Consider the following 22,336-nt stretch of genomic DNA (forward strand, 5'->3'; position numbering starts at 1 on the left):
TCAGGAGCGATTACCCTTCCTTTAGAATCATGTGTCTCAAAAATAGCAATCTCAGCGTCAGCTTTAGCATCGAATGAAGTGAGAACAAAACCTCATGGAAAGACAGAAATGCACCAGCGGGGAAAGAGCCCCCCCGAGACAGATACTGAACATTTTCTTAGCAAAATCTTGACCAACTTGCCTGAGCTGGTACCTGGCAGTTCTTTACAGACACACACTTAGGCGTCGTTATTTCAGAGTCAATGGCCTAACAAGCCAGCCCCCAGACAGGTTTTCTGTATGAGGAAAAATTATCCACAGTTGCTACATATAAAGTGAGACTAATTTACTTTCCCTTAATTAATCATCTTCATTTCCTCCCTCTTTAGCCTTATCCAATGAGGTGTAAATTGCAGGGGCAGATGTACTTTTCTGGGCTGAATTCCAAACTAAATGTTCTTCAAAAAGTGAGGAGGCACTTAGCAAAGTATTTTAGTGCTTCACTGTCATTAGGCACGTTATAGTCACCTCATTCTGAAGGCTTTGGCTACGTTATTTAACCCGCGTTCTTTCTGGTCTGGTTATGGCTGATTTTGCACCCTGAGAGCAAAGACCCGAGCTCAGCAAAGAACGAACCTTGTTCTGTCAGAGCATCAGTGGGTCGGGAAAGCGAACCGAGGTAGCCTGGTGTCTCCCCGCGCCTTCTGCTACACACCTTTCGGAGGGGGCTTGCTCTGAGGTTCCTTTATGCCCCAAACTTCACTACTTCCAGGACATCCAGGCAGGTCCGGTTCTTGGTGGCTTCCTCGGCACCGAGGAGCTCAGTGAGGTCCTCAGACAGACACCAAACTTGGTTCCTATCCAAAAAAACCACACCACCGTCATTTTGAGATCTTATTTTTGGTATTTGCCAGATTATTGCAGCGACTAACGTACGACCAAGCCGTTGATGTATTACCAGCGTGATAAGCGAAAGAAAACGGTAAGGAGCGTTTGAATTTCCATGATACAGCGTTTGCTTGATTCCCGACACCACCACAAAAGCTCAGTTTGGATTTCCCTCGTGCTCTGCGTGCCAGTGCGCTCTCCTGCACTGCAGGCATAACTCGCAGCGCCAGGATAAAGGTATTTTTGGTTTTCATTCCCTGAATGTCGACAAGCCAGAGCCCTCGTTTACAGAGCTGGACTATGGGCAAACACACTCTAATTTCTGAGACTCCATTTGTAACCACGCTCTCCGGGCGTGCGAGTCTGCACGTTTTCCCACATCATTACTACGGCAGCGTTCGATCATACAGAGAAGCTCTAGGTACGTAAAAACTTCGGCGCAAGGCTGAAAAAGTAGTCCTGTAGGGATCCTTCCGTGGTGCGTAACAGCTTCATCACAGACTCTGGCTTCCAATTAGCAAACCTCGCACTGAGAACGTTCATATATTTTCATTAATTGCAAAATATGCTTACCGTGAAAGGCACAGAGCCGGGTAAATATTTGGAGCCCGAGGATTTAAGAGAGGCCCATCTTGCTGGAAACACCGGTATATCAGCGCTACCAAAATCAATGCCATATATTTGAATTAAACATATATTAATCCATCTATAAAGGACTGGAGCTATCCAGTCAATTTTCTGATTGTAAATATAGCTTTTGCTAATATAGTAAAAATAAACCATTTCTCTTTCAACCGTAACTCTGGTGATGAAACCTGTTACAAGCACAGCTACCGTACCGTAATTATTCATCAAACTGACAGAATAAAGACCCATTTTATCCATCTTACATTTCATCTGAAAACATTTAGGCGGTTTGCAAGCAACAGGCTCACATACAGACTCGGGACATTGCTCATAATATTGGCAATAAATAAATACTGGCAATTCTGGAGGTGAAGACAGCGTCTTCTGCTTGCGCTGTACATTATCCACTACCCCCGGTTATGGGGCGGGGTCTGCGTGTTAATATTAACTAATTCATCTTTTAAACGTATACCCCAGCCTTACAGATTAGGCGGGCGAGAAGCTCAAACTCTGCCATGTTTTAGTTTTACAAAGCTCCCTCCAACTGAGAGTTTTACTCCCTCAAGTGAGTTTTCAAGTGCCGCGCAGGGGTGTAACCAGCCCGGCCTCGGCGTGATGGGGAGCTGGGGGTTGCCCACGGGGGCAAGACGTCTGCTGCCCCAAGGGGCACTGGGTCGAGCCAAAAATGAGCTGTAGCTGCACGAAGGGGAATATCACAGCAGAGAAATAAGGGATTGCGCCTACGGGCACATCTTTTGGCTTGTTTGCAACTTAGGAACCTAAATCATTCCGTGGGAATCTTAGTTCTGACGTTAGGCAGCAGGGCTGTGCTTTCCCTGCGGGTGAGGGCCGTAGCCTGGCTTTGATTCCCTGATCTGCTGGAAATCAGCAATCTGTTAAAAGTGTAATGTACAGCTGTAGTTTCTCTTTTATACGCCTGCCATAGCGCTCTGCATACAGGCAGGCAACTATCCCCTGAGATCACACACCTTTCCTAAGCTAGATGTGACGCCACCGATAACTTTCCTGTACGAGTGGCATGGCGGGGAATTCCTGCACCCTTCACTTAAAGAGAAACCCTGAGGACAAGCAGGTTAATCGTTACGGAACGGTCACGCACAATCACGACGGGCTCCAACTCAAAATACTTCGCATGTGACAAGGCCACACGGCAACTTTGGCTTCCGAATTGCACGGACCGACAAGGCTCGAGGCGTCTTTGCTGAGCGCAGGGAAGCCGAGCCCAGTACAGCAAGAAGGAGCGGTTTGGCTCCCTGTCATTCTGGTACCTGCAGGAACGAAGAGCCAAGAGGTTTTGCAGGGAATGGCTGTGACGGCTGGTGCCCCAGGAAACCAGCAAGCTACATCGCTCCGCATCTATCTGCAGAGTTCACCCCATGGGTCCTTTAGGCCAACCCTTCCGTTATAAAATCATCCTTCTCAGTAACTGCAAAAGCCATTAAAAACAAGCGGAGGCCGCCACTTAACGCAAGCCTTATTTTTATTTGCATCATATTATAAAGGCAATTTTCATTTATATTCCTTTGAATTGTAATGGTACGGGCTTGGGTGGTCTGCAGGCAGATGACATGCTTTTCGTGGCTATACGTTATAATCATTGCAGTTTGTATTCAGGAAACGGCTGATGAACTTGAAGCATTTGGACGTAAGGAGGCTGGGACGGACACTCAGCCCGTGGTCACATTTTCCTCATTCGTTTTGTACGATCCGCGGCAGCCAGCGTCCCTCCCCTGTGCAGTTAGCACAGATGCATTAGGTGACAGGTTTTGCCTTTTACTAAAGCCGAGTCCTGTGGTTTCCTGAGGTATCTGTCGTTTTTAGAAGCAGCTGCAAATCCGCTCTGCGCGACAGCGTTTCTGTTCTGTGATTTACCCACGCCTGAACAAACTTTTACTAATATTATCAACTTGCGTATACTATTAAAATTGTAACACAGAGGCTTCCTATAAGAACTAATCATTATTTCCCCAAACTTTATGTATTTTAAGGGGTATCCGACACCATGGTGATCCCTGCCCTGACTGTCAATTGGCTACAGTAGCAGCAAATGCTGTTCACGTAAAATTGGTGCCAGAAATCTCCTGAAGACACCCTGAGTTATTCCACACATATATCACAGAACAAAATAATGGAAGAGCATTTTCAGAATCGCTATAGTAGGGTTTTAATATTGTAGTGGAAATCCAGATATATTGCTATTAGACCGACTTTAAATGTCAGTCCTAAAACAAGCACAAAAATTCTGTGAGACCACGCAGCAAAGCTGTCTGATAACTTGTAGAGCCATATGTTTTATAGCAGCTTTTTGTCAGATCACCTGGGCTGGCAATAGTCTGGAAGGTAAGTTCTCCTTCAGCTTCGTGGCTTTTACAGACCTAGAGATTTACAAAGCGTCACTTCTTGAATTTATCACTGTGCGGAATTGAATATTTCCTTTATGTAATTCAGAGCAAGGGAAAAAAAAATTCGTATTTCAGACAACAGTAGAGGACGTTTTTCTGTTTAAACATTTCTAACCCATTTTCAAATTTAACCGTTCATCTCAGCGCAATCATTTCTTTAGCAGAGAATTTAGTTTTTGGAGCTCTTTCCGAAGCCTCCCCAGGCTCACACCCCGGCGCGGTTCGTCCTGTGCGTCGACGGGCCCAGGTCGTACCCGGGCTTTCCCCAGTGGGAAACTCCGTGGCGTGGGTGGGGAGCGGGGCGGGACGAAGGGTTAGGGCGCGACTGCACGGCACGCGCGTCCTTGGGCAAAACTCCCCGCGCACGCGTGTGCGTGTGAGTGCACACGTGAGGATGCGTGCCCGCGCCCGCGGGGAGCGCCCGCGCTGTATCCCCTGCGTTGCAGCTGCTTCGGTCTGACGCTGTCGGGAGACTGACCCAAGGATCCGGGGTTTCCAGTACACATTAATACCCGGGACCGCAGGTAACAGTAATGATAATAATAATATCAAGTTAAAAGCAACGCTCTGGAGAGCTGCGCTCCTGAAAATATTATGTAGCTTAACCCTAAGACTAATCCCTGTGCAAAACTGCACTGCTGATTTGCACCTGAGCGTGTAACACGTCCTCGGGTTTCTGTAAGGAAATGTTAAAATCTCCCTATACACAGGCATTACGGTATCGATCCCTGCAGCCAGAAGTGGGTGGATATAAAATCAAAGCCACCCAGAGTATTGAGCTCTGTCTTTATGAGGCACATAAAGAAACCGCGGCAGTGTTATCCCTCCATCAGATAACTCTGATGCGGCTGCGAGGGGCTCCAGAGCTCCCGGCCCTGCCCAGCCCCACGAAACCCCATTAGGCGGAAAGGGGACGGGGCCGCCGAGCGGCTCGCTGGGCTGGCCCTGCCTGCTCGGCCGCTGCCTCTGCCGCCGTGGCAGACGCCCGGCTGACGCGCCGGGGCGCGGGAGCGAGAACCGGAGGCTGGCGCGCGCCCTGCCCGCCGCAGGACACCTCGGCGGCGCGTGCGCGGGGGCTCCCCGCAGCTCCCGCCGCAGGGCGGGCACCCCTCCGCGGCAGCGCTTCGAGGGGAAGCAGCGGCGGCGGCAGCGCGCGGGGGTTTAGCTGGGCATTTACACAGTTATGAACACGTTTGCCACTCCTTTGCTTGATCCCAGGTGTGAAGTCGCTTGCATTTGACATTTCCAACCATAACCGCAGTATATACCCTTATAGTTCACTTTTTTTTTTTAAAAAAAATAAATATCCACACACCTGTTACACCTGAATTTGTCCAGACCTGGCAGGTGCAGGGAGTAAAGCAATCGTCCATCTGCTGAGGCTTCGCGGGGAGAGCTGAAGGAGAAGTAAGTGGGCACAGCCGGAGGGAATCAGTGTTTTACAGCCTGTCATCGCTTCCCACGCTCCCTGCTTCTCAGTGCCGCCGTGAAAAAGAAAACAGCGAGAAGAGAGGAGTCCTCTGTCGCTCGAGTCCTCTGGAAGACCTTTCCGAACACACCATCATTGCAAAAACAGTTTTCACATCATCAAGTATATTTCCAGAAAGAGCGTTTCTTAAATCTGCACACGGACATATTTTCTACGGTTCCACATACGGTAAATAGGCAGATACACTTGAGGCAACACCCTTAAAAATAATTTCAAAAGTAGATTTATGCATATGCATTCCAGATTTTGAAACAAATCAGTCCTGGGGTGCTGAGCATGAGGCCCTGGGGTTCAGAGGGAAGAGAGTCGTTCTGATCCCCGAGGTACCGGCGCTGTCCCTGCCTGCCTCGGGCATTCATCCGTGGAGTCAGTTTTTTTCCCAGGTAACTGACCCAGCCCAAACCAGCTGAAATGCACGGGAGGGTGAGGAAAGCAAGGGGTTAGATTAGAAACAAAATAGAAACAAAATGCAAAAGAAGGTTTTCACATTTACCAAGGTGTAATAAAGCACACAAGCAAATACAAATGTGCCTTACGGCAGTAAGTAGGAATAAGTTTAAGATAAGCAGAGTGCAGAGGGTGCCCAGGCACTCTGCGTAAGCCCTGGTGCGCCCCTCTCCACATCAGCACAGGACCCTGTCTTAATCTGTTAAAGAACTAATTCCATGTTATCACTTTTTTTTGTTTTAGGGTGAAGATTTTCCGTGACCCTTGCTCCGTCCGCAAGGCCTGCGCGCAGGCTTTACAAAGCCCCACCAGATTCAGTGTCTCCCGAGCACCCGCCCCGTCCCCAGGGCGCACCGCGCGCAGCCCCAGCTTCCAGCACGCCGGGAAAACACGGGCTGAGCATCTTTCGCTCACGTTGCGCCTGTCCCACCTCAGGCCGACACTAACGGCTGCCTTTCACCCAGATTCCATGAGCGACATCTGTACCAGACAGCTGGAGAACTTAAACAGATAATTACCTCAGCATGCATCACGGTGCATTTGTTACTAAGGTATTGATTAATTATATTTAAAGGATACCAAATGACATTGAAAACTTCAACGGCTTTGCTACCAACACGGACAAAAAATAAACTATAACCCAACCAAACCACCTACGTGCCTGTTCTTAGCATGCATTGTAGAGTTTAGACTGTAAAAATGGCATTTTTTTAAAAAAAAGTGTTGTTTTAATGTTATTTGAAATACTGAATTAGAGGCGCTGGAATAAGATTTTCATTTGCTGAATTGCAGCACTACTACGGTAAGTGATTTGTTTACAAAATAAGGACTTCCTGAGGCTTTGATTTCTCCTGTTGCGTGGAGAACGTGGAGCCGAGCCGCCGCTGATGGCGAAAAATACTGCCCCAGCACATCGCGAGTCCCTGCTAATGTGACCACGAACGCCTCCAGACCCGCGTTCTTGCTCCGCAGAGGCTGTCCCTTCACCGCAGGCACAGCCCAGGACACAAACACAAATACAGTTAGTTGGCATAACTGTACTTCCCAGCAATATTCCAAACTTCCATTGCCCGCATCGGATTTGAAACCCGAGGTTTTTCACCCCGGCCTTGCTATTTCCCTTATCAGCCCTCTCACCCTTCCGAGGATTCCATTCTCCGCGTGCTCACGGGGGGCACTGTTTAAATGCATTGCAATCCTTACCCGACGGCCGTCAGCTCTCCCTGTCTCCTGCCACATGCGGACAACAGCCGAAGGAGGAAGGAAAGCGGGCTCTCACCAACCTGGGCTTGCAGCTGAACCCGCTCCTACGGGACAATCACGGTTATCCAGTGAGTAACCTTTCCCTGGTCGCCTCTGAAGAGAAGTTAAGAACTACACGGCAATGAAAGTGCCTTCGGATGAATGCTCCGTCACCTCCCTCTGCTCCGGTAACTCCCGCGCCGAGCAGATTACCATTCCTGGCTCCGAATTCCCGGCGGCAGCTCTTTAGCGGCATTGCGCCAAAGCCAGTTCGAGCCACTCCGCTGACCTCGGCGCTGATTTATAGCAAAACCACCATAACCTGTCACTGCAGGCCTGCGCTTTGCCGGGGCGAAGAGGAACGGGCACAGGGACGATCTCAGCAGCCTGAGGAGAAGGGGAAGGCGAGGCGTCGCTTTGACTCACTTGCTGAGAAGGGCAGCCGGTAACAGGCTGGGTACAAAACATCGAGCTCTCGGGGCTTTTCAAAGTATTGTGGGTTTGAGAGTATTACTGCGCCTGCGCTGAGCTCTCAAAAGAAATGCTCCGCTCGGGGAGACCCCTCAGTGCGCTCTTCCAGGAATTACGTTGTTTTCGAGACCCAAAACTAGTCGTTTAGACGCGGTCGCTTAAGGCACGAGAGTTTAAAGATGCTGGCAGGCGTTTTGCTTGACGGCCCACTGAATGCCACCTCGGCCCGTCCCACCCATATCCCTCTGCCCACTGTCGGTACCTCCGTCTCAAACTTCGCAGGGTGAGCACGTTGAAATTTTTTTCCAAGGAGCCACGACAAGCAGAGACTTTAGTTTAATCTCAGGTGGAAGCTGTTGGCAGAACGCGCTGGGTCGTTTCTCTCCTTCCTCTGTTGAGGAACGTGTTGTTTACCAAGGGCAGCAGAGGCGCCAGGCGCGCCAGCCCACCCGCACGCCGTCCAGCCTGGCCAGCCGCTCGTCTTGGCTGCTGTTGAAGCTCAGCGTTGTCACCACCGACAATATCACCCGAGATGTGACCCGACGCTACAGCGCATCGCTCCGATAACGGCTCCAGCACCCGCTCAGCAGCGGCTGTTCCTCAGCAGAGGGGCAGCTCCCAGCGACACCTGCTAAGGCCGCGTAACACCAGAGATACGCGCCTGCAGTAAGAATCAGAATATCATCTTTTCTGGTTTGCTTTGCTTCCCCGCCCTCCCCTTTACCATTTGATGTTGTTATTAGTACACCAGCAGGAATAACTCATTATAGATGCAGGGCCTCGGGGACTGTTATGAATATCAAACATCTAAAACAAAGTGAATGAGTCCTTCAGAGCTCGTCTCCAAATCGGCATAACGTCATTAATAATTAAAATGCACTGTGACCTATATAAATCATAAGATCATACTTCCTTTAAATACTACTTGTCACATACCAGGCTCGTCTGATACTCTATAGGGTTTGAGCGCTCAGCCGGCCCGCAGCGGTCTTTCAGGTGTGATTAAATCTGAACGTCATTAAAGAAGAAACATCCTCGAGCAACCCGAGCATCCCCGTCGCTCGGGCCAGCGTGGTTCACACCGCCACTAGACCTGACCGCTGGTCAGATCTGGCGTTGTTTTTCTATGACTCTGTTTGGCCAGGAGATGAAAACCAAATGATTTTCAATAAACCTTTTATGCTTATTGGGAGGTGGCCGGACCACGGTGTGTTCGGGCTTTGGTAATAAACATAATAGCTGTGCTTTCTTTCACCAGCGCTCGGGCTCGGCCGAGCGGCTCAGGGCACTTGAGGGCTACACCTCAAGCGTCTCTTTTCAGCAACCACAGCTAGAACCGCAGTGAAGTGCGTCTTTGCTGACACAAGCCAGATGTTGCTTGTCTTATATCAGAATTGGAAAATGTATATAGTAATGACTCGAAACGCACGAGCCCCACAGCGAGAGGAGGAGGAGGAGGAGGGCAAACCGGCCCCCGCCACGGCTGGGCGGTGCACGGACAGGCAGGCAGTGCCAAAGGCAGCGCACGTGGGAAACCAGAGCAATTGCACAGCCTGGCATCGGCGGCTGGAGACAAATTGGTTAGGATTAAAACACATTTTAGGTCTCTCTTCTCCGCAGCGCCCATCGCTTGGCCCTGTGCGGGGAGACGCTGTCGAACGCAATACAGAGCGGCAACAGAAGTGAGGCAAGTTCCTGAAATCAACAAGAGAGGCTGTTCTCATAGCGATTTGCCATCAGGAGAGAAAGCATGAAATAGCAGAAAATCACGAGGCAGACTGTTCTCATACAATCTGCAGCTCAAGGGGTTCAGAGCATGTGGATAACCACACGAGCTTTTTGGGTCCTGTATGAAAAACAAATCAAAGCTCGGAGAAGCAGCCGGCTGAAGTGTTATCGCAAAGCCTTTCCCTATTGAAACGTGTTTGTTTTCGAGTTCCTGACGCTCACTGGGAGTCGGCAGGGATGGGCTGCACTGAGCCCCGATCAGAGGCTCGCCTCCGCTGCCGAGCTCCCACGAGCTGCCCCGACGCCTACGAGCAGCTCTGCCCACGCGCGGCTTATCCTACGCAGGGATCCGCCTTGATGTTATCAGTTCGGGAGACTTTGAGGAGGAATTCCTCGTTCAAAATAGGAGGTTAATTTCAGAGAATTGAAAAGGAACTTTCATTGATTAAAAACAAGAGGAAAGGAACGCGAAGTGTAATTAACATCGCAGCTGAGAGCTGGGGATGGCTCTGCCCAGGCTGGGAGCAGTGGGGAAGGAGAAGGCGTGTCAGAGCTTTCCACGTGAAGCCACGGGCTTGTACTTTTGACTACAGAAGTCTTATAAATCTTATTACCTCTGAAAACGGATGACCCTTGCAGGCACCGATGGCACGAGGAGGAGCCTGGTGGCCTCTCCCGCCAGCGCCGGCCGTACCCGCGGCGCGGGCGGGCAGCGGCTGCTGCCGACTCTGCCCGAGGCGCCGCCAGTGGCAGCAGCCAGGGCTCCTCGCCCTCCCCGTCCGCGTGTTTCCCAGCAAAAACCCACAGCCTCTTGCAGGACACTCTGCTGGGGTGGGGGAGCTCTGCTAGCAAGGCATCACTGCAAAACCTCCCCCGAAAGATCCCGAATTTTTAAAGGCAAGAAAGAAATAGACACAAAAGTGGATAAAGTTTAAAAAAATCATTAGATTTCATACACTCTGGCACGGTTCTGATTGAGCGTACCTTAAGTGGGGTTAAATCCTCAGCTTCTGCAGCAGGTTAATTATCCAAGGCAGAATATTTTCCTCTCCCAGGATGAATAACCCATATGGACTGAATCAGTAACCGAATTTTTTTTAAAATTCCTCATGTTTTCCAGAGTAAAAGCAACATTTTCTTCCATGTTCTTCTAGTCTTTCTATGGGATTGCTGAAAATTAAATTTAGTAGGAATATAGTCAGGATCTGTCAAGGTATTTATGCACCTAACACTTCTTTAATTAACTGGATTCAAGCACAGAGAGGTCTAACTTCACAGTTAAGTGACGTGTTTATTAGCAAAGGAAAAAAAACCCCTGTTATTCCTGTGCCTTCTCCTACGTGTGGTTTTCCAGCACTCCGCGTACAGGGATTGGGGATGTCTGTTATGTTTAGGTAAGCTTCTAAATCTAAGTTATTACCCTTACCAGAACTGGGGCAACGTTTGAAAATTTAACCAGAAGTATTTGTTTGCGTAAGAACCCGCTCTGACTTCAGGGAAGTCCTGTGCTTTGTACATCCACTTTCTGTGCATCCTTTAGTCAGTGAGTTTCCTCCTGGATATTTGAAGAAGCAAATCCCTGTGGCGTATTTTTAGGAATATATTTCAGAGGAGATACTAAAACAGAAGAGTTTTTGCAACGAAACTTCACTGTAAGACCGACAATGCAACTATTCATTGGAAGCCTGGAACAACTCAGCCCGTGCCACAGAATAATTCAACAAACTGCTTAATCCAAGGCACAGGCAGAGGAAACCCCTCCCCGTGCTCACAAGCACAAGAGATCCCTTTCGTTTGATGTAACCCGCGCTGAGGCGTGGGGCTACCTGTGCGACCGAGCCCTCCTCCTCCCCCGGGACAAGGAGCAGAGCCAAAACGGGCAGCAAATTCTCCTTAAAACCAAGAACGTACCTTGCTTATCGCCGCGGGAATGTGACAGGGTCCTACGTCTGCTAGAAAGAAATGCTGCTTTTTCTGAAGTACGCAGGCTGACTCACCTAAAAAGTTCATTTTCCTTTCAGGTATAACTTATTTTTAGAGGAATTACCCAGTTGAAGCGTTGGTGATATGTACGACACCGATAATTCTTTTAAGTTCAGAACAAAGTATTTTGGAATTCTCGCCACAAATATTATATTTTACTACTTTTAAGATAATAGTCTGAAAATCATGCTTAAAAACTGTAAGCAAAATTGAAGATTAGAAGAATTAAAAGCTACTTGCAATGCAACGTTAGCAAAATCTGCTAACACGAAGCATAGCTTCCTTCATAATTTCCAGGCTATAAAAATGGTCTAAGGAAATGTGGCTCTAAAGACCAGTTTTAAGGCCTCCTGTCCTCCCACTCCCCCTGATGGCTATGATCACTCACGTGTTATATTCTCCTCTTTAGGTGCGGCATCTGCATCTTCTGTTACAGGCGGTGTTAGATATATCTAATTTACATCCTTTAGAGAAAGCCAGGGAGCGCCTAAGTGGTAGTCTCACACCTCTGATTGATGTAGCTATTGCTTCTTTGGTGATGAGACATCGTATAATCCTCTAAACTGACTGAATTTCTCCTGAAACACTCTAAAAAATGCATTACTCGAGTCTAGCTCTCCAGGAAAAAGCGATTATTAGAAAAGCGCACGCCTGCGGAGCGCAATACCCATTGAGGTGCTCCCCAGTAAAGAGACCTTGCTCTAACTTGCTTGTTGGTTTAGGCCCTGCGTTAAGCTCGGGCTCTGTGCCGGGTGCTGGAGGCGTGCGGGGGAACAGCCTGCTCTCCTGCGCGCGTTCCCGTCGGCGTTAGCAGGAGCCCGCGCCCGCGGCGGCAGAACGCACCCGTGAGCAGGGGCTGGCGGCAGGTGCTGAGTCCTGGGGAAGAGGAATATTGTTCAATAAATAATTTAGCACCAGGAGGGCTTACCTAGATGAAGTTATACACATCGCCACATCTGCTCCCCGTCGGCAGCAGGCGCACCTTCCCGGAGCCCTTGTCCCGGCGCACGTCTCCCAGGCCCGCGGCAAGCGGCTTGGGACGCAGACCCGACTTTTCGTTTCCAAGCGAGAAACCCGTCAGCCGAAGAGGCGGCGGCAGGGCCGGCGGCGCAGCCTCGCGGGGCGCGGGAGCCCCAGCCTGGCGGTCGCGCCCCGGCGGGCCGCGGGCACCCGCAGCTCGACCTGCTCAGCAAACGACAACTGCATTTGATGAGGTGTTCGGCAGCTGAAGGTTGCTTGGTTTTTTCTCCTCTTCTTTCTCGCGCTTCTTTGAGCATCCGACAGACTGAAATGCACAAATGATCTAACTTCAAAGTAAGAAGGGAAGAAAAAAAGAGAGGAGAAACCCAAAGCTTTGCGCGGTCTTTGCGCGAGTCTCTGCAGGTGAGGAGCAATGTCCAGGAACAGTCAGGCATGGAAGCCTGGGATCCAATGACTTAAAATCAATGTCTTCTTAGAATGATATTAAACATTTTTACCAATAATAACCTAGGGAGGAATTAGCAAATTACCACCGCTCAAGTTTGGCGACGACACCGAGGCTGAAGCGAAGCAAGCCCGGCTCTTCCCTGAGGCTGAGCACAAACCGCGCGTTCCACCGCGCCCGGTTACGCACGACGCGCGTGTTAACGACTACTAAAGATGGCACCGACAGGATGGAGAGTTTCGGATGGAGAAACAAGCCCCAGGTTGGGACAAGTTCCTGCTCCGGGGCTGCATAAGGACGGGAGGGGTGGGGTTGAAAAAGAAAAGAAACTGCAGAAGAGAGCGGGAGTTTTGCTGTACGGTGCTGTGCTCTGAGCGTGGCCCGTGCAGCTGACTCGGTTAATGCACTTGCAGTGAAAAGCCTCCGTACATCCCCCGCCTGTGTTACGTTTCCTATTAATAGTATCTGAGGCCTCGCTTTGACTTTCAAACATTTCAGACGCAAATAATAGAAAAATTCCAATTAAAAAGGATAATCTCCTGTCAGAAGGAGAACAGTAAGCACAGTGAATAATTTAAAAGCTTTGGGGATATAAAGACTTATTATATTTCCCAACAAGCCAGAGCTTTGATTAACGGTTAAAAATAGAAAATAGGGATGGAATTAAGTTGTAAAAGATCCCCCCCAAATAATCATTTTTATACTGTTAATATAGTTTGAAATGTTTATTGTATGAAACAACCTGCTTGTCTCATTTTTCCTATTAAAATAGATTGATCGTAATTCATTTCTGAATAAACTCATTTGGAATTAATTTCGAAATTCAGGACAAAAATTGCAAAACCAGCAGGGTTTTGTGATATTAAATACCGCACTTCAAAATCTTAAAAATTAGAAATGGAAGTTTTCTGGTCATAAAAATGTCTCGTAGACTTGGCCTGGCGACGTTGCCCACCACAGCACTGAGCGGAAGCGCATCGGCTCGGCGGGCACCGTGATGCGGGCGCGCGCAGAGCTGCTCCCCACAGCACAGCAAATACCTTCGTATATAGCGACCTGCGCTCCTTGACTTGTAAGTAAAAGCAAAATCGGCAAAAACCAAAATCACAGCCTTTATTTTAATCTCCTGAGCGGCCAAAGGCATCCGTAGAACTCGGCAGTCCCTTCGTCAGAGCTGCCATACCGTGGTCTACCCATTTGGCGCCAACGCCGCGGTATTTTCAAAATGAAGATAATGCCTTAGCGCTTCTGCGGGGTCTCGCCTTAGCAATGCCCTGTTTATACCTAACATCGTTCTTCGGTAGCGGGTGACCCCGCACCCGTTAGGCTACGCACGCTGCACCCCGGGGCGGGGCGGGGCGGGGGGTGCTGCGTATCTGAGTTGACACAGCTTACCAGCGCGGCGGTACTCGGCTCGTGTTCTGGCGGAAAGTCCGTCCTGGGCGGGTCAGGAGACTCATCGGCTCAGGGGCGCCGAGCGAAAGGCAAGCTCTTCTCACCTAAGGCGTTCTCGCTTCTAACACGCCCTTAAGGGTGCTGTGACAGAATATACAAAAAACCTCTTTGTTTAAAGATAATTTCACATTTGTTGCTATTTGTGGGATGTGATTAGGAATTAGATCTGAGGGTGCTGGGAAAAAAAATACCCTGTTGACAAGCGACCTCAGGTTTTGTTAGAAAGTTAGAAAACGGCCAACCTGCAAAATCCCAGCAAGTATTGCCTAAAACCGGCCGGAAAATTAAATGTGGCAAAAAGGGTGAGGGCAGCAAGAGACCAACAGAGATTTGTGAAAAAACGATGCTTGAGAGAGCTGTGGGAGGAAGCAACCCTCCTCCTCCTCCTCGCTTCGTGCGTGCCAGCACCGAGCCCTGCTCCACCCACGTCCCACCAGCAGGACCCGGGGAGCAGCTGCGCCCACGTCCCCAGCGCTCCTCCCTCCGGCTCGAGGGGCCAGGGGGGAGATGCTGCGATGAAGATTATTCCTTCTGCAGCAAGGGTGGCCTTCCTCCCGCCCGGCCCGGGCCTCGCGCCGCTGCCCTGCCACCAGCAGCCGCGCTTCTCACGCACGAGCACTGCAAGGCTTCCACCGCCGCGGCACGGTGGGCTTTCGGTGTCCCTTCGGAGTTCGGAGAAGGCAAATGGAAGAAGGATGCACCTGAAGAGGGTTTTGCTAGAAACTGCTGGGTATTGGAAACTTTTTGTTGTCATAAGCAGCAGTTGGTGCACAAAGCGCTTCATCCGGAACAACTTTTGGGCACCAAGATTGATTTTTCCAGAAAAATCAGCTGCCCGCATCACTTCTTCAGCATCACATGGGAAACACCAAGAGACTCAGCTCGCAGACTCGCTGCGTCCCGCTCGCCGTGCCGCCGGCTCTGAAAGGCGTAACCAGCCCTCCAGGAGGGACTGCCTCCAGCAGCAACATCCCCTCGCACGGCAGATCCCACGGGCACATCCCAGCAAAGCCGTGTCTGCCGTGCGGGGAGCTCTGGCCGTGCCCCAGGCGGCGAGACGGGCCATGCCCGCTGCCAGCCCCCTCCGCCTTTGCGGAGGTCCCCGTGCGCAGCAGCCCTGCAGGGCTCCTCCGTGCCGCGGCACCGAGCCCGCACGCACAGCGCATCGCTCCCTCCACGGACGGCACCTCCTCGTCCCAGACAACTAAATCTTACAGATCTTGCAATCGAGGCTGGCACCGTGTCGGCCCACACGAGCAGCACAGTGCCTAGAGGGAGCTGCCGGCGCTCTCCAACCATTACACCAGCCTTCCACAGCAGCCTTTCAACATACCCATTACCGGCATCGCTTCTACAAAGCTCTGTGAACCCCCGCGCTGGCACCGCTTTGTTTTCAGGTTATTCGATGACTTACAAGGGACGCCTCAGGAGGTGGGTGAGTGCCTGGCAGAGCTTACGGCAGGAGACAAGCAGCGAAGGGCCCCAGCTGCTCCCCCCAAGGGCGAGCGCCGAGCCGCCCCGCAGCAGCAGCCCCTGGGGAGCAGACGTGCGCCCCGGCCGCTCGGGGCCGTCAGGATGCAGCACTGCCGCTCCAGGAGGGATTCAGGTTGCCCTTGGCTTTGCTGAGGCCATCCTCCCCTCGGAGTACACGCAGGTATCTTCATTTAGATGCTTTAAGCTCTCAACATCTTCTGCCCTTAACAAAGAGATGGTGGAGAGGCTTTTGTTGGCTTCCCCCCCACCTCTGGAATAAGGGTTGCAGGGAGGCTATTCGCCAGAGAAAGGTCCTGTTTTCCTGGAAAGCGAAGTCCATCCCCAGGTGCCATTTAATTAGGGCAGCCAAAGTACAACAGGCATACCTGGGCGAGATGATGTATGGAGCTCTTCCAGTTTTGGGAGTAATGCTACAAGCGTAGCGCTTCCATTTTCACAATATTTTCTACACATATTTTTCATTAGTGCTGGCTAGACGCCAGTTCCCAAGGATTTGCAGTTTTGCAATAATTGGGTATGTGATTCTGGAAGTGATAAGACTTAAAATTCATAGGCCTTGCCTAAACACATACATACATCGATTGTGCTATCTATTTGGGTTTAATCAAATGAGATAATACCGCTATTCAGTAAGAAAATTGTGTGTGTTATCTTACTGTAGCATGTAGTTTTGTTGCAATGCCATACTTAAACAACAGTGTTAAAGAAACGGAGAAAACTTAATACAGCTGAACTTGCACATCACAAGATAAAATGGGTGTCTTTTTGTCAGCGACCCAGAAGGCATCACACCTTCTCCCAGCTGCGTTCCCTTCCCCCTCTTCTCATCGCTGGTTTCCTCTGCGCTCAGCGGCTGCATTTTCAGGCTGCTGAGGAGTCCCACGCCACGCGGACGCTGCTCCACGTTTGCCCAGCGCCTCGCAGCCCGGGAGCTGGAAGCTGCTGTAGGTCACGCGATTGCAGGGCAAATGCCCCGACGCGGAGACGCTGCCGCAGGTCTGCTGTGGCCCTCTGTGCTTCGCCCTGCCCCGCACGCTGCTCTCGGGAAGCGGAGGTGCGCTGCCAGCTCTCTGAAGTCCTACTGCTGTGCCAGGCTGGGTGAGTCGTACAGGTAGGAATAGGCATCCCTGCGCCGTGACGGCTAGGCTGAAGCTCTAAATCTTTTGAGATTCGTCTAGCGTTAGTCATCTCTTATTCATAAAAATAAAAAATGTATTGCAGCGTCAGCGCCGCGCCTCTGCCCTCTCCCCTGGGCGCCTGCGAAGGCAGCGCGGGCACCGCTGCCCCTTCCATCGGCACCATGGGTCACCGGCCAGTAACCGTGGCACACCCCACAGCCCCTCGGGTTTTGGTTGTATTTCGGTGCCCCACCTATTGATTCGCATCCGTTGCAAAACTGCTGTCGGAAAGTCTCAGGCTGTGGGAACGTCGCTCCTCCCTCTGTCCCCACAGACCAGAGCGGGGCTGGCCTCACCCCACCGCAGCAGAGGAAAAGCCTGCGGTTCGAGCAGCTGTAACCCGCTTCGAACGAAGCCCGCGACAAAGCACCGATCCGCCCCGGGAGCGCGCGGCTGCGTTCGCTGACAGCCGGCGTGCAGAGGCGGGATGCCAGCCCGAGCTCCAGAGGCGACCCCAGGCAGCACCTCTCTGCTCCGCGTCCAGACACCGGCGCGTGGCTCGGTGCACGACACGCGCCCGAGGTGCAAATCTGTCTTCCTTAAAGCTAACGGCAAAAAGGCTGCCGGTTTCGTCCCTCGCTACACCAAAGGTCTGATCAGAATTAAGCCATGCAAAGCGTAACTGACCGCTCACTGGAAAAAACGTTATTGCAAAGTCCTGCTTTATTCAGCTGGTAACTTCTTGTTCTTTTAAATGCATAGTAGCGTTTAACGCTCGCGCTGTGCTTTCCTTCCCTCCCGTTCCTTGTGAATGGGGTGACAAGTGACACGGAGCCGCCCCGAGCCGGGAGCCTGGCTTGTTTGCTGCTTTTCAAGAGCTTTGTTTTCATGAATCCACCCTTGTGGAAAGATTCCGGTTTCAACATTCAGAACACACTCATAAGAGCTGCAAAGTATTATTTGTGATTAATCTTTGTATACTCTAATAGATGAATTTCGCTTCATCATACCTCTCTATGTCCCCTATTATATCCTGTGTCACCGCGGCGTCGCGGTGCTTCCCGGTGGTGTACAAATCATGGTGTTAAGTCCTTGAGCAAAGACCCAGAGGTCACACGGAAAATAGCTTCACACCGTGTAATAGGTTTGTTTTTCCAGGCGCTGCCGGCGGGCTGCGCTGCGAAAGGCGGGCGGGTGGGTGGGCGCTCCTCCGCTCGGAAAGGGGTCTCGGCGACGGGGGCCACGCTTGTGATGAATCAGCGCTCTCAGCCGCAAATCCCCACACTGCAAAAGGGATGGCTTTTTCAAACTGCCACGTTCCTTTGCTAAGGGCAGAGCCGCACCTGGTGTGTTGAACAAGCCTCTGCCGGAGCCTCGTGCCAAGCTGGGCTGTCCCTTTAGCAAAAGCCTCAAACTCAGAGCCGTGGAGGACCAAAGCCTGCCCGAAACTAGAGCAGTTCATTGTTGGTTAAACGTGAACGATGGAACGCTATACTCCTGCCTGAGGACGGTCATAAACTTCCTCTTCACAGCCTGATTACTATGGTATTACAGGTGCAACTAATTTTTCACTGCCTGAGCTGCTGCGAATCCAAAATTTATATTCACGTATTCAAAGATTTTATGGGCAAGAAAGCTTTTTTAATTCTTCTCCTCCTTCCCCCAGCCCCCCTTGGGAATTGCCTTGCTCTGCACAGCAACAAATAAGCATATTCAGGATGCATTTTTCACGTGAAGGTCCCCAAGCAGGTGTGCTCAGGCCCCGTGTGTTCCAGCGGCAGAGCCGTTACCGGCGAGGCCATCGGCACGGGGGGAGGAGGGGGTCACGCTCCCAGGGAATCTGCCTGCCCTGCCTTTTCTTAAAGGTCTGGGGGACTTAAGCGGATACTCAAAATCTCGTGTGCAACCAGACATCTTAAAGAAAGGCAGTTATTGTGCACGTCCCTCAGCATCCGTACACGTGCGCCTTTATCTGTGATCCACGCAGCTGCTGAATGCACGGGGAGAAAATCTGCGGGCGGCCTCTCAGGGCAGCATCAGGGTGCGACGCTGGTGCTACGTCCAGGGGATGTACGGAGGACCACACGTCCGTCTGCTATCAGAGAACATTGCTCGGAAAAGCTGCTAACACAGCCTGTTTTCTGCTCAAGCGAGCAAAATATCCTCCTAGGAGAAGTTTGTGAGCTTGAAAATAGCAAATTTTTATGCATGATGTAATTCACTTGAAGCTTCACTGAGCTGAAATTGCCTGACCTTTTGATCTTCTGCAAACAAACGAACAGCCCCAAGGAACCTTGAAAGCGCTGCACCCTCAGTGGAGGAGGACAGGCCTCCTGAAGGAACTGAGGAATTAAAGATATTTTTTTTTTTTTTTTCATTTTAAGGGACCAAGACTTGGCAAAATTAGGTAGTAGCATATATTTTAAAAGTTGATTAAAAAAAAACCCCAAAATATATTTGTACAAAGGCTCAAAGAGTTGTTATCTTTGCAAACACTGCCTACCACGGCACTGCCGCTGGGGCTTGCTCAGCTCCTCCCAAGGCCTGCATCATTGTCACCCAGAATGCTGTTTCTGCAAAACGTTGAGGATGTATTTCAAGCCCCAAGAGGGAGCCAAGTCTTGATGGATAGGCTTTGAAAAGTCATTAAGGTAAGGTATAGAAAGATAGAGCTATTCTGAACCAAAAAGTACATGAGTGGCGTGGTCACTGATCCAACTGTCAGGGCAGTGACAGAGAGCCCGGTGGGCTTTCCGACGGAGTAGCTACAGCAGCGCACGCTGAACGACTGCGTGAAGTGCTATAATTGGTTGGATATGTCCCAAATGGCAAACCCCCTCCGTTCCGCGAGGCAGCAACGCGTATGAACTTTGTTCAGCTATTAATCAAGATGTGAGGGGGTTTTTTTTTTTGTTCTTTGCCTTCACATGCACTTTCATAAGCCATCTAACACAACATAATTCTGCTTCCAGAGTGATGATGTGAGAGGATCTCTCTTCTTCCCAGGGGATTTCTTTGAAGAAGTAGCTGTTGTGCAAGTGCCCTACCTCTCCTCCAGAGTGAGGAGGATTTTGTAGAATTCTTGAGATTAAAGTTGTGGGGCCTTTTCACCAAGCTTCTCATTTATCTCCAGAAAGTGCTAAAATTTGGATAGTGCAAAGGTTCTTCCCAAATCAAAATACGGGATAGGGTTGTCAGTCATTAGCAGGGGTCAGGCTCTTTGAGAACCAGTGGTTTCCACCTTCTGCTACGAATTTCAGAAAATTACGGAATTGTGAAATAGTATTAATAGCCTAATTGTTTAAAAGGTAAATTGGAGAACAACAGCTACGCATAAAACCATGACCGGGGGAAACCAGACCTCCGGCCCCGAGTAAGCCAAGCCAGACAACAACGAAGCAGCACCTGCACAGCTTCTTGCCTTTGGTTCCTGACGGTGAAAGCAGATGGGCTTTGCCCCAGCAACGCTTCTCACCAAACCCCCAGTGCTGCAGTTACTGGGACTGGGTAGGGGAATGACCCTGCAAAGGAGCTGACTTCCCTCCTTCCCTCGAAATGCACTCATGTATTCAAACCAGGGACGGCTCTTACCTCGCGATGACGGTCCGTCCCCGCCAGATCATTACAGCTCTCGGAAGAACCATGTGGGTCTCCTCCTCTCGCTCCACGCCGGCATCCCCACCCGCCGGAGGGGTGCACCCCGCCGGGACCCCGCGTCGGCACCCCTGCCGGTGCAGGCACGCTGCGGGATCCCTGAGCCTTCGTGATTCAGGCGCCGCTGTGATTTCTCACGCATTCCCCAAACACAGATTGCTGCAGCAGTCGGTTGTGAACGTACTTGCTAATGAAACACTGACATCCACACCAGGAGGGTCAGCTGTCAAAGTCACGTTGGCTTCGTGGCCCAGGTGGAGACTGCATGAAAATAAACAGAACAGCAAAATCAGTGCTTTTTAAATATTAGAACACCCTGGTTCCAATTTCTCCCCATGACGAATACCCCTGCCAGCCCTGCCCAGTGCTCCCAGCGAGGCGGGGGGTGCAGCCACCACTGCGCCATCTCCTTTCCAATAGCATTAAGCAAAGGCACCCCCGGAGAGCAAACCCCGTAGGCCAATTCGCCTGACCCGTTCCCCATACCTCCCTCAGGGCCTTCCGGCAGGGGCTTCCAAGGCACACATAAGCATCTCCACCCTCTCATGACGCGCAACCGGGATCAGGCCCGAGCACCTGCTGGAAGCGTCGGCCGCCTCGCTCCGCGTGGCCAGGACCTGCAGGGCCACGCAGAGCAGAGCGGCGTGCCCGTGCGCCGGGGCCTGCCCCCAGCCCCGAAGAGCCGCCCCACAGCCCCCGGGAGCCCCCGAGCCCCCCAGCCGCCCTTCGCCGCTCGCTTCGGCACCGAGCCCTTCGCGAAAGCTGTTCCGCTCTTGGTTCAGGGGCGGCAGCGCGGCGTGGCACGGCACGATGGAGCCCAGCCCGCGGGGCTCCCCGGTCCTCGCTCCTCCCACGCTCACCCAGTGCGGACCGGGTCAGGATACACTCGGCACCTACCCGCAGCCCTGCACCCCCGGTGCTGCCCGGCACAGCGGGGGCCACTCCGCGGGACGTCAAGGAGGAGAAATATTTAAGCTGCTTGGCTTTGGCAGGATGTTCTTCTTGGTTTATCTCCCAGCGAGACCCAGAGCTGGGGAGGGAGAAAGTAGAAAACTCCCACTGGAGCTGTGTCAGGCTCTGCTCTTCCCAGGAGAGGATTTAACCTTTGCAAGTCCAGCGTGGATTTGTGTTTGCAGGGCAGAATAAGTATTTGATTTTTCAGCTGTATTTAACATATAAATAAAACATAACATATAAAGAGAATAAGTACACTCAGTAAAATATCTCTCAGGACTGTAGCACTGTACTGTGCTCATCAGCTATAATCCTGCTGGGAACCGGGGCACGGGGGGAGTCCGTGCCTCAGTAACGCATTTATGAGTCAAAAAAGGAAAAAAAAATCCAGAGTCAGTGAAAGAATACAAGTTCTTTTTAAACAAACACTCCATTTCAGTCAGAATGCAGCTTTTTGTTCTTCCGAGTTCATGTGCTGCTGTAAATCACACGCTCCTTCCTTTCAGCATCCCCAACGTTAATTATCAGCAAAAGAAGCGGGAATGCTTGTGTCAGGCAACGCAGGAGATCACCTTCTTCTAATACCGTTATCCACAGCAACGTATAAATGTTCTTTTTGGACACGCGAAGGCACTTTATGCTGTTTTACGGCCTCCCAGGAGGAGGGCAGAGGGGGGCCGGGGGCTGCTGAGGACCCCCTGCCGCAGGGCTGGGCACGGCTGGAAACGGCCCCGGGCGCCCGCGTCCCGCCGCTGCTCCGGCTCCTGCCCTGCGGCACCCCCCGCCCGCACGGCTCCGCACTTTATTACTACCATAGAAACTTAAATTTCTCTTTCTACGCAGAGCAGCTTGTGTAAAACCTACGCGGAAGAGCTATGGCTGTACAACACAAAGGTAGGCAAAAGTTTTTATAGATGTTATCTGTTCTAATAGAAATACATCCTTTCCCTCCTGAAGC

At 51.2% G+C, this 22,336-nt stretch overlaps 1 long non-coding RNA gene across 1 annotated transcript in view; it reads right to left on the reverse strand.

Moving 5' to 3' along the window:
• The window catches only part of LOC135315529 (uncharacterized), a 206,537-nt gene that overhangs the window by 12,474 nt on the left and 171,727 nt on the right, over positions 1-22,336 (reverse strand). The window contains exons 13-16 of the long non-coding RNA XR_010375023.1: positions 21,322-21,586; positions 20,362-20,685; positions 10,279-14,239; positions 695-836 (exon numbers count right to left, since the gene is read on the reverse strand). This is a non-coding gene — a long non-coding RNA (uncharacterized LOC135315529). The remainder of the gene's footprint in view (positions 1-694; positions 837-10,278; positions 14,240-20,361; positions 20,686-21,321; positions 21,587-22,336) is intronic.

This window comes from Phalacrocorax carbo, chromosome 12, assembly GCF_963921805.1.
Source record: "Phalacrocorax carbo chromosome 12, bPhaCar2.1, whole genome shotgun sequence".
Classification (NCBI taxonomy): Eukaryota; Metazoa; Chordata; class Aves; order Suliformes; family Phalacrocoracidae; genus Phalacrocorax; species Phalacrocorax carbo.